Source organism: Pleurodeles waltl, chromosome 8 (assembly GCF_031143425.1).
Source record: "Pleurodeles waltl isolate 20211129_DDA chromosome 8, aPleWal1.hap1.20221129, whole genome shotgun sequence".
Lineage (NCBI taxonomy): Eukaryota > Metazoa > Chordata > Amphibia > Caudata > Salamandridae > Pleurodeles > Pleurodeles waltl.
In genome coordinates, this window is record NC_090447.1 from 789,399,047 (window position 1) to 789,411,198 (window position 12,152).

The 12,152-nt window shown below is 47.2% G+C and overlaps 1 protein-coding gene across 3 annotated transcripts in view; it reads right to left on the reverse strand.

Annotated features, from left to right (window-relative positions):
- The window catches only part of CTPS2 (CTP synthase 2), a 1,490,982-nt gene that overhangs the window by 460,337 nt on the left and 1,018,493 nt on the right, over positions 1 to 12,152 (reverse strand). The gene's annotated exons all lie outside the window — the stretch shown is intronic.

The following is a 12,152-nucleotide window of genomic DNA, read 5'->3' on the forward strand; positions in this document are numbered from 1 at the left end:
GACAATCGACAGCCCAAATGTGCATAGAACAATTTGCCACAAACGCAGCTGGGCCCCGAACAGAGGCCTGCACCCCGGGTGAAAAGGAAGACCAACCGACGACCTCCAGAGACCTGGAAACGATTCTTCAAGCCATCCACACATCCCAGGCCGTGGTCGATGCCAGAGTTGGGGAAGTCAGGGAGGATGTGTCCCTGGTCCGCCAAGCCCTTTGCAACGCCACGGCCCGAATCACAGAGGCAGAGGCTAGGATATCCACGGTGGAGGACGAAGTGAGGGCCCGTAAGACACAGGTGTCCACACTCACATCCCGAACGTCAGAGCTATACCGAAGAGCTGAAGACGCTGAGAACAGGTCAAGACGTAACAACCTCAGGGTGGTCGGGCTTCTGGAAGCCACAGCCGCGACGTCTCTTGCCACATTCCTAGAGGAGTGGTTTCGATTCTGGATCCCGAAGGATCATCTCACCCCATGGTTTGCCATCGAGCGAGCCCATAGAGCCCTACAGATGAGGCCTTCGCCGGGATTTCCGCCGAGACCGGAGATACTCCGCCTCTTTAACTTTAAAGACAGAGACATGATCCTACAAGAGGCCCGCGTTAGGGGAGAACTCCTCTGCAATGGGGATAAAGTCCTCCTCTTCCCTGACTACACACGAGATGTACAACAAATGAGGCGCACATTTCTTGAAGTCAAACAAAAACTGAGAGCAATGGATATTCAATATCGACTACTGTTCCCTGCGAAATTACGAGTGGTTTATGGAAACAAAACTCATTTCTTTGAACAACCAACTGCGGCATGGACATGGCTAACAGAGGAACTGCCGCTCAGACCGACTGGTGAGCATACCGAATAGCCACTGAGTGGGAATAAAGCCAACTACTGACCGAAACGAATAACCACTAAGGGGCACCGCACACGGTCGAGGAGGCGCAGCGGAGGCCGGGACTCCCGCACAAACTCCCCACTACTGCCCGCATCTAATACATCTAATAACTCGAAAGACCAGGGAGCACCACAGAGGTCTGAGGAGGATGAGAGAGACTTGGAACAACGGAGCCCATCCCAGGCTGGGGCCAATTCGTCGGGAACCACGGATTTATCCTGTAGCCCAGCAATATAACCAGAGGCCCGGAGGGGGACCTCTGGACAAGAAAGGGGGGGGGGGAGGTGGAGAGATAAACTATTTTGAAGTATTAATGTCATAGATAATTAACCATTATTAAATGCTTTTACTTCGCTGATCCGTCAATATGGAGGGATCCAACACTGCTCAACTAGTTTCAGTGACTGTTACCATCTTGCCAGGTTAAGGGCGCCATGTTCATGGGTAAGGGCAACAGATGCTTCTGGGGGAAGTATGGGGTGGGGAGGGAGTTGGGGGGGTTAAAACGTTATACTTATTAATAGGGGGGTGTGATATTGTTCAATGTCACATTGACATGCTTGTTGGTTTTGAATTTGGTTACAGGACAGCCGTCAGACAGACCTAAACAACACAATAAAGCTCTCAAATACACGCCGGGATACTGGGGAGGGAGACACCCCAAACCCAAAACAAAGGCGTCCGAGGGGCAGAGCCAAGAAAATTATATACACAGATTTTGATGCACCCAACACAGGCCATCTCGTGGAAGGTCAATGGACTGTTAGATAAGATCAAGTGCACTGCAGTGTTTACCTTCGTACATAGACACCGACCCGAAGTGCTCCTTCTGGAAGAAACACACCTTGCCGGCGAGTGTTGCCCCTTCCTGGCACGAAGAGGGTTTGACAGGGTCTACCACGCGGGGTTCATGCGAGGATCAAGAGGGGTAGCGATTCTCCTACACCGTTCCTTCCCTCTGAAGGTGATACAGACCTGGAAGGATAAACAGGGCCGGTTTGTGGCCATTACTGGTAAAGTAGAGGGGGTGACGATCAATATTGTTAGTGTATATATTCCCCCAACACTACAACGGGGAACCACCAAAGAACTGACTAAACTCCTCCCAGACCTACCTCCGGGACTGACTATGTTGGGGGGCGACTTTAACGCAGTCCCGGACCCGACGCTGGACGTAGAGGGCCCAATAACCACCCAAAGACGCGATATGGCAACAGGCCTTACAAACTGGATGACAGCGACGGGACTCTGCAACGCATGGCTGCTACGACACCCAAGGCATAAGCAATACACCCACACCTCGGCGGCACATGGTTCACAGTCTCGAATCGATCTGGTACTGCTACTCAGCATAGACTGTAGCGTCCTAACTCACCTCGAGATTCTAGCAAGAGGCATATCCGATCACGCACCACCCCGCTTAGTTCTAGGCCATGCCCGACAGGCAAACCGCCCCATGTGGAGGCTAAATGCCTGGTATTTACAAGATGAAGAGTTTGTAGGACAGCTGCAAAAGGCACAATCTGACTATTTTAGCCTTAATGAGGGATCAGTGTCCACTCCTGGCACCTTATGGCCTGCGGGCAAGGCTGTATTGAGAGGACCTAATAAGATAGATAGAGCGCTTAAAAACTCATAATATCGAATCACTAGAGAAACAGGCAGCAGAGCTAGAACACGTACAAGAGAAGGAACCTAGCGAGAAAGGGGCACGGCAGCTATCCCTAATACAGAAAGAAATCAGAGATCTATCCCTAGAAGCAGCGAAAGCACTCTGGCGAGCGAGCACAGAGAGAATATACGGATGGGGGACAAAACAGGGAAATTACTGCACTGGCTGGTCTCCCACCATAGAGCCTCGGGCATCATCTCCGAAATATGGGATGGAGACCATGGTATGGTCAAGAAACACCAAGACATAGAGGAGGCCTTTGCCCGCTATTACAAAGCACTATATAAGGACTCGGAATCAGTAGACCCAGCCCACGCCCGTAGACTATTAGATAGCATCTCCCTGCCCCGGCTGCCTCCTTCGGAGACACAGATCCTAGACGAACCTCTGAGGGAGGAAGAGATAAATGGAGCTATCGCAGGACCGAGAGCTGGGAAGACTCCAGGCCCTGACGGCTTCCCATCAGAATACTACAAGAAATGCAGGAAGGAGCTGATGCCCCATCTGATGGCCCTTTTCACAGAAGTGGAAAAGCGGGGTGCCTTCCGAAGGGGCTAGACGAAGCCACCATAGTGGTGATTCTCAAATCTAATCCTCCATCACTGCACTGTGCAGACGATAGGCCGATCTCATTGATTAATTGCGAGCTCAAAATCCTTGCCAACATACTTGCAACACGCCTTAAAAGAGTTTTACCGCAACTGATTCATGCAGACCAATGCGGATTCATGGCAACCTGAAGCACCCGTCATTGTATCCGGCGCCTCCACGTGGCTCTTGATGAGAGACACAAACTGCCCTGAGACCTAGCGCTGCTCTTTATTTTCTTCAAGAAGGCCTTTGACTCGGTGGACTGGAACTTCCTCTTCATGGTGCTTCGGAGGGCAGGGCTCGGATCAAGGTTCTGCCGCCTAGCCCGAGCGCTGTATACAGATCCCTCGGCCCGGGTACAAGTCAATGGGACCATGTCATCACTCTTTGAAGTCAGAAGGGGAACGAGGCAGGGATGTCCACTGTCCCCCCTTCTCTTTGCCCTAGTCATAGAAACTCTGGCTCAGATGTTCCGGACAGACCCGGAATACTGTGGCTGGAAATGGAGGCACGCCAAAGAAGATGGAATAGCCCTATATGCAGGCGATGTGCTACTCTACATGGGTACACCAAGCACGTCGGGCCCCCGCAGCCTCCAACTCCTTAGAAGTTTCGCAAAAGCATCAGGCCTGAAAATGAATCCCGCCAAGTCAGTGCTGGTCCCCTTGGTGAACACCCGTGACTGCTTCAACTGGCAGGACATGATACCCCTCCGCAGGCTGAGCTTTAAATACCTGGGCGTCTGGGTGACCCTCCTACCGGAACTGACTTGGGCGTAAAATGTGAACTCGCTGCTGACACGGGTTAAGGCAGACCTACAAAGATGACAGACACTACCACTGAACATAATGGGTCGGGCTGCCCTGTATAAAATGAAGATCCTACCCATATTATTATATGCCTTCCAGAATTTCCCCTTTCTAATCCCTCGTTCGTGGTTTCGGACCCTAGAAACAGCCACAACACAATTCCTCTGGAGAGGAGCTAGGCATTGAGTGGCAGCAAAGTATTGCAAGAGATGAATATACAAGGGTGGCCTGGGGGCGTCCGACCCGTACCTATACTATCTAGCGACACAGGTAATAGTAATTCATGATTGGTTTAATGGAGGGTGGTCGGACCCAGCGTACCAGGTGGAACTGGGCCCTCTGGGCTTCTCGCGCATCCTGGAAGCGCTATACGGTTCACCTCTCCCCCACTGCATAGGCGAGATAACTAGGGCAGTTCTTCTAGCATGGCGGGCCGCACTGAGACACACCCACTGGAATGCTATAATTACTCTGCAAACTCCGTTGTGGAGAGGGAGGTGGATGAGTGCTACCGCCACACTGGAGGGATTTGTGGAATGGGACCTACTGGGGATTTCACTTGTGGGCAACGTGTGGGGGGGAGAAACATTAAAGTTCTTCCAGGAACTACAGACAGAGTTCCAACTATCCCGAACACAGTTCTTCAGATATCTCCAACTTAGACATGCCATAGGAACACAACTTTCAAAGAGTCTGCTGCCAGAATTCAGCCCCCTCGAAGCTAAACTATTAATGGGGAACATGGGAGGGAAAGGGGTTTCACAGATTTACAAAATGCTAGTTAACAACACACCAGGGGACATGGACTCGACAAGGACTGGGTGGGAGACCTGGACAGGTGCTCTAGAAGACGCGCACTGTGCAGTTTTATTATTTACATAAAGCATATCCGGCACCTGTCAGGCTCCTACGAGCTGGACTGTGGCCAAATAGCCGCTGCCCCCGTTGTGGCAGGGAACACGCAGATTTCTTCCATATGGTCTGGTCGTGCCCGACCTTACAGGTTTACTGGGGAAGGGTACTAGATGACTTAAACAAGACACTGGGGACAGAGCTGCAACTCTCTGCCAATATGGTACTACTTGGGATCATGGAAGGGGTAGTGAGATCACGGACCAACAGCGCTTTCATTGGGACAGCCTTAATAGTGGCAAAAAGAGATATAGCCGCGGCATGGATTTCGCCCTCTGGCCCATCCCTACAAAAATGGAGAAAAGGAGTAGACTGGTGCGCAAGTCAAGAGAAACAAGTATATGAATCGAGAGGATGTCCTGGGAAATATGAAAAGATATGGGGTCCATGGCTTGGGAATCTGTCATAGACTGGATTGGAATGATCTCCCCCCCACCGTGCGGGCCAGAGTAACACACATAGGGGGTTATTCTAACTTTGGAGGAGGTGTTAATCCGTCCCAAAAGTGACGGAAAAGTGACGGATTTACCACCAGCCGTATTACGAGTCCATTATATCCTATGGAACTCGTAATACGGCTGGTGGTATATCCGTCACTTTACCGTCACTTTTGGGACGGATTAACACTCCTCCAAAGTTAGAATAACCCCCATAATCTCTCCGAGAAGTTGCACATACGAGCGACAAATGCATAATACTGAACTGTCTGGTTCTGTCTACTAAATGTTTGATGCTAAACTTTCTTGAAAACAATAAAAACTGTGTTTATAAAAAAAAAAAACATGTCGGAATTTAGTACCTAGTCCATGCCATTCCAATGCCTTTGACAAGACTATTCTTTTCTTTGTTTCAAATATCGAGTTAGAAGAGAACCAGCTTTATTGTTACCACCATAATATCTGGCATTTATTTTCAGGAGGGTGGCGCATGCTTGTTCAGTGGTGTATTGGTTAAACTCCATTTTAGCTGAGACTAGTGCTTCAAAATGCGATTTACTAGTTTTGTGAGTATAGTATTCATGTTCTAGGGACTTTATATTTTCAAGGATAGAAGTCAATTTTTGTTGAGTAGACTTTTTTTTGAGTGAGCGTAACTTATGATGAAACCCCTAGAGGTTGCTTTGAATGCATCCCACACAAAATTAAATGATAGTTGATCACTATTGTTGATGTGGAAGTATTCTTCTATAAACTTACCGTAGAAAGCGATAAAGTAGCATCTGAAAGTAGAGAGTTATTAAACCTCAATGAATATGTTTTAGAACCATTAAGAAAAAGACCAAGGTCAGTAATCACAGGTGCGTGATCTCAGATCAAAATTTCACAGTTGACCATATGTTGCAATAAACCTTTACTCAGAAAGACATAATCAAGCCTAAAATGGGAATGGTGGGTAGGAGAATAAAAAGAGTATTCCAAGAGGTCGGGATTGCATATTCTCCAGGAATCAGAGAGAGAATGCTGTAAAATAAAGTTTTTAAAAGCTTTGTGGGAGGCATATGGAATGAAACGTGACGTGGAACGTCTGTCCAAAAATGGATCGAGAATTTGGTTGCAGTCACCACCTATTAGTAAATTGTTTGAGGAATGTTTCGAGACAATATGTGAAAGATTCTTCCAAAAATTTGGATCTGGATGTGTGGGGCCGTATATATTTAGGATACTAAGAGAAATATTGTCAATTGTAAATGCAACAAGTACCCAGCGACCTTCTGTATCTTGATGCTGTGAATTTATGGTAGGTTTGAGAGATTTATGACAGAGTATAATTACCCCATTTTTGCTTGTGGTGGAAGGGGAGTAGAAAATGTCCCCCACCCATTGTTTTTTAAGCTTAATTGCCTCAGAGTCGTTGATGTGAGTCTCTTGCAACAAAGCAATGTGGCATTTCAAACGAGCTAGGTGAGATAAGACACGCTGACGTTTAATGGGGTGTTTAAGCCCCTTAACATTCCAAGTAACAGTTCTAAGTTGCATAACAAGAAGTATTAATAAACAACTGCTGTAACCAGGAAAAAACTAGGCATTTCAATTTTGCAAAAGCAAAGAAATGGGAAACAAACAAGATAGTAAAGAAAAAGAAAAGGAGGAAGATGACCTCCAGAAGTTGTATATACATGGAGGTGGCAATACAGGGACTAAAGTCCACGAAAGTTGAAGAAGACAAGATAGAAAGTGAATACCCCGATGTGCAGCTGTAGCAGGAGAGAAGTGTGAAAAACACTTTATGACCTGAATATAGAAAAGAGCCCATCTTTTTGGCTTCCGAGAGTATTTGCATAAAGTCAGTAAATTGGAGAAAGAGAATAATAATGCCTCCAGAATGTGCACGAGGGCCAGTTGAAGTCTGAGGACCTAAACGATGTGCCGGTTGGATAGAGAGGGGAGAGGAAGAAGGCAAGAGAAGAATTGAAGGTATTGCTGTTTGAAGGAATGCAATCATGTTAGAGCCTTCCGAACCTTCTGGAATCCCAAAAAGGCGAAGAGTATTTCTCCTATTTCTATTTTCTAAGTTTTCAGTAAGCCTTTTAAGTTGAGCTATGTCCTTAGAGATCTGAGGATTGACAGTGTTACAATCTTCAAGGTTACTGACTCTCTGTTCCAGAGTTCAAATTTGTTGTTCGTGTTGGGACCATTGCTCCTCAATACGTTGCAAAGTGGCATTAGTGTCCATCATAAAGGGCTTTAATGCAAGCAATTCCTCCATGACATCATCTAGAGTAAGATGTGTAGGTGATTTTGAGGGAGAATCAAGGTCTTTTTTGGGCACTTGACAGAGGAGGTGTTAGATGGTTTTCTCGCAATTGCGCCAGCAGCATGAGATGAAGAGGCACTATTGTTTAAAAAGTCTGTAGCACATTGTTAAAGCTGATGGTAGAGAAGATTTAGTTATATGTGTGCGCACCACTCGAAGAGGATTATTAGACTTGGAGGAAGAGGATGACTGGCTGCTCTGAGAATTATGTGGTCTCCCCAGGAAGCCAGCAATGTGAGGTGATGATGAAATTATATTACGATGAGAAGCTGCTGTGAGAAGTTTCCAAAAACAGAGCAAAATATAATACAAAATATATAAATAGAAAATCCTAAATTATTCTCTCATAACAGGCATGACAGAATACCACAAGAGCAAAGCACTTTACTGTACATAGTCATACAATTGGTGACTAGTTTTAAGGGAACCTTCTAAAAAGGAAAAATACCCTCCTTCAAAGGAAACCATTTACCATGTTATGAAGAGCAATTTGAAAAAGCTCCTTGACAACAAGAGCTGCCAGTGAATACTGAAAGTTGAAAACCTCAGCTAAATGTGTTTGAAGAGAGAGGTCAAAAGTTCAGCTGGCTGTCAGAAGGTAATACATATTCCATTGCAGAGGAAAATAAGATTTGTAGAATGACATCCAGGCAAGCAGTTAAAAGTCAAATAGAAACATCTCTGTGAAAGTTTAGGTTTGTACAGTGACGCAGATAAATAATTACCTCAGGCCCTCACATGAAGTCTCTGAAATAAAACTGTACTGGATTTGAAGAAAATGTTCGATTTTTCTACATTTTATATCAGACGATCAATAATATTTATTTTCATTTTTACAGAAGCAACGCATGGAAAATTCCAAGCCGACTGTGGCAACAATAATTTCCAAGATTTGTAGTTGGCTGCAAACCAAAAGAAAGGTGCAGATACTGAATATTATTTCCAGGAACAAGGCAAAGATCCCAGAGAAAGGCCCGCGGATAGACTGCTGAAGCAGATTTTGCATTCTGCTGTGCTTTCACAGTCTCCACAAACAGGCAATCCTCTGAATCCTCCATAAGAGCCAAGATAAGTGTCTTCTTGGGCCAAAACATTATGGTTACATGTTGCACAGTGTCATAACAACCCCTTAAAACCTAATACTTGTCGAAGCTCACCAAAGCTTCCTGTTGGGTGGCATTTTAAGGCTATGAAAAAGCTACATGTAAATACATGTGCTGAAGACACCAAAAGATTTGTGACCCATATTTATCAAAGTTTTGTGTGGACCTTGCGCCACACAAGGATGACGCAAAACCTAAGTGAGATTTATCAAGCCACACAAAGCCACCATGAGTGACCGTGCATGGGTTGATAAATCTAGAGTAAAGTAAGGCAGAGCAAATTGCTGCCCTATGTTACTCTGCAGCAGGGAGGTGTTTCCTGGGTGGCGTATGGGTGTTCCCACACATTCACCCATGGATTTTGGTGCTTTCGCAGATTTACCATTGGCGGTAGACCTGGGATAGCATCAAAATACTACATCTCCCCAGGCGAGGCGTATTGAGTAGAAGTATCTTTATTTCGCCTCGCTTTTTGTCCTGTCCATATGTGCTGCATTCAATAGGAAAATGCCCATCAGGATAGTCTTTGGCTTGGATGGTGTCTCATTCTGCCCACAATCACCCTACCTACAACACAGACACCCGTGCAAGATAATGCATTCCTACCCTTTCACGCAGCACAGTAAGGTGGCTTGCTGTATTGCGTGAAAGACTGATAAATCTGCCCCAAATTTCTTACCTTTGGTAATATCTTTTCTTGTAGAGGCTCTATCTAACCACAGAGTCCTTACCTTACAATATTGCACAGGCGTCATCCCAGACGTGGAAAATCTTGAGAAGTACTTCTGTGCCCTGGTTGGTGATGCTGACGGCTCTGCATCAATGGTTCCGCATTGATGTTGTCCGCACTGGATGTGATGTGAGTGGTGCCTAGCGCTGACATTAGTTTATTTTGTGACATATTCCATGCCCACAGACATGAAGCCATGTCAGAAAGGTTGCAACTAGTGTATGGATACTAAGAAGAACCTTTTAGAAGAAATATCCAAATTCATAGAGAGGGGAGGAATGGAGCATTGATAATGAATCTGGGGTTAAATGGAGTCTCTGCCAGAAAAGGTATTACCGAAGGGAGGTAACATATTCTCTTGGAAGACTTTTAATCAAAGGTTCCTTACCTTAGAAGAGATACCAAAGCAATAACCTCTCCAGAAGAGGGACTGCTAATTGACTCACACCAAAAGGACCAATAGGGCAAAATGCCCATCTCGATGGACCTGAATATCCAGACAATAGTGCTTTGTGAATGTATGAAGCAATGCCCAGGTAGCCTCCTGACATATGTCCAGGACAGGCACTTCGCATGACAATGCAGCAGTAGCAGCTGTGGCTGATGGAGTGAGCCCTAAAGCCATCTGGAGGCGTTTTTTTGCCAGTGTGTAGTGGATTTTAATGCTCTGCACAATCCATTGAGAGAGCGCACTGCCTTGCCCTTATTTGCTCCAGTGAATTCAATGAAGAACTGATCATCAAGTCAGTTTCTTTTGGTACGATCAATATGAAAACTAACAGGTATCTTTGGATCCAAGTAATAAAGTCTCTCCGTTTCTTAGAGGGGTGAGGTGGAGGGAACAAAAAGAACGTCAAAAGGGTTATGGTTTGACCGACATGAAAGGGAGTAACCACCTTTGAAAAAAAGGAAGCACAAGTTTGAAGATTGGTCCGAAGAACCAGTTTGTCCGGGTAGAAGGTGGCATATGGCCGGTGAATGGAAAGGGCCTAAAGCTAGGTTACCCTCAGCACCCAAGAATACCCAGAAGCCAAACACATCTGAAAGGTCGGAAGCCAAACACATCCGAAAGGTTAGGATCAAATTCAGCTCCCACTGGGGCACAATGAAATGGGAAAGAGGAATTGAGCTGCAAACCTTTAAGGAAACAAGTCACAACAGGTCACTGAACAAGGAATGCTTATCTGTCAATCTCAGAAAAGCTGAGTTAGCTTTCAAATACCTCTTAGCAGTGCCCAGTGCCAGGACTTGCAGGGTCAACAACAACACAAACAGTAACCCCCCCAGACAGTTCTGCATAGAGTGGGTCAACAAGCTTGTCCAAACAACATGCCACATCAGCAAGAGTATACAGATTTAGGTTGGACGCCTGGCTTCCAGAATGGCATCCACAAACTCAGAAGGCAGATTGAAAACATTAAGCTGTTGGTGCCCTGGAAGGTCAAGATTGTGGACGGACCTTGTTTAAGCTCCCGTACCACCAGTATGTCTTCACTGCTTCCTGGGGTGGTGTCATTCCCACAAACAGAGGCAATGTGGATTTGACCACCCCGCCACCCTGCCAACGTAATCAGGGTCCTTCTTGGAGGCATACTGAGCCCCCTAGAGCTGAGCTAACAACACGTGCTGCATGTAATGCTGGGCTGTGGCTGAGCTCCGCCCTCTCGGCCGACGCAGCAGAGGAAGTGCACAACATGCATAACCCAGCACAAGCTTACCTGCTAGGACATCATCGGACCCTGAGCCACAGCAATGATTCCTCTCCTGCCAAGGGTGTGGGCTCCAGAACCCATGGCTGGTGGCGAGGCCTCATGAGGGACCCAGAAAACACTTGAGGCAGGCTGTGTGGGTGTCAGGTCGACTGCGGCCGTAGGGGCCGGACCCCAGGTCCGCAAGGCGAGTGTCTGGTGCCATCGCGGGGCACAAAGTGATGCTTGCCTTTCTCCCACCCCATCCTTACATCATCTTCCTTCAACACCTGGCGAGATCAGGTCCTAGAGCCTAACTTTATCACCTGAGCATTTCTGAATGGCTTGTATAGGACCTTAGCAGGGCCCTAGACCTAGTGCCCTTGGTGGGTGAATTTGTGCCCGCAGTGGATGCCCTCTGCTAGATCTAAGCTGAAAGGATCCCTGTAGTTATAGGCCCTTGCACTGCTGCCATGTTCTGCTGAGGGCCCACGCCCCTAGCCTTGGAGGGGGTGAGTCTTTAGTGCAGGGGTTCCCCCTATTACATCCTTGCCCCCTGCGTGGCTTACTGCTGTGCACACCTGAGGGTCAGAGCCCTGTTACTTGCCTAATGTGCAAACAGCTGGACCTTGGGACCTCACACCACAGGACACCCTGGTCTGGCAGCTCCATGGCCACTGCCTGTTCCTATCTGCCCCTGACTACCTATCGCACCGGCGGTGGCTCCTGATACGCTGTCCACAAGATGTAAATATGCACCCTGAAACATGATTCTTCTTGTTGGGATCGGGGGTAATGACTGCACGTGCTGCCCAGGGGTCTTCTCTGCTTCCTTCCCTCATGTCTTGTGCAAGCGGGTTAGGCCCCCCTCCAACCAATGCTCAGAGTACACAGCCCCCTCCCCCCCACCAGGGGATTCCCACTGTACTTCAACTACTCTACATAGTGTTCCAGTGCTCCAATGGGCATCAAACCTGCACCTGTACCCAGGGCAGCGCCATGG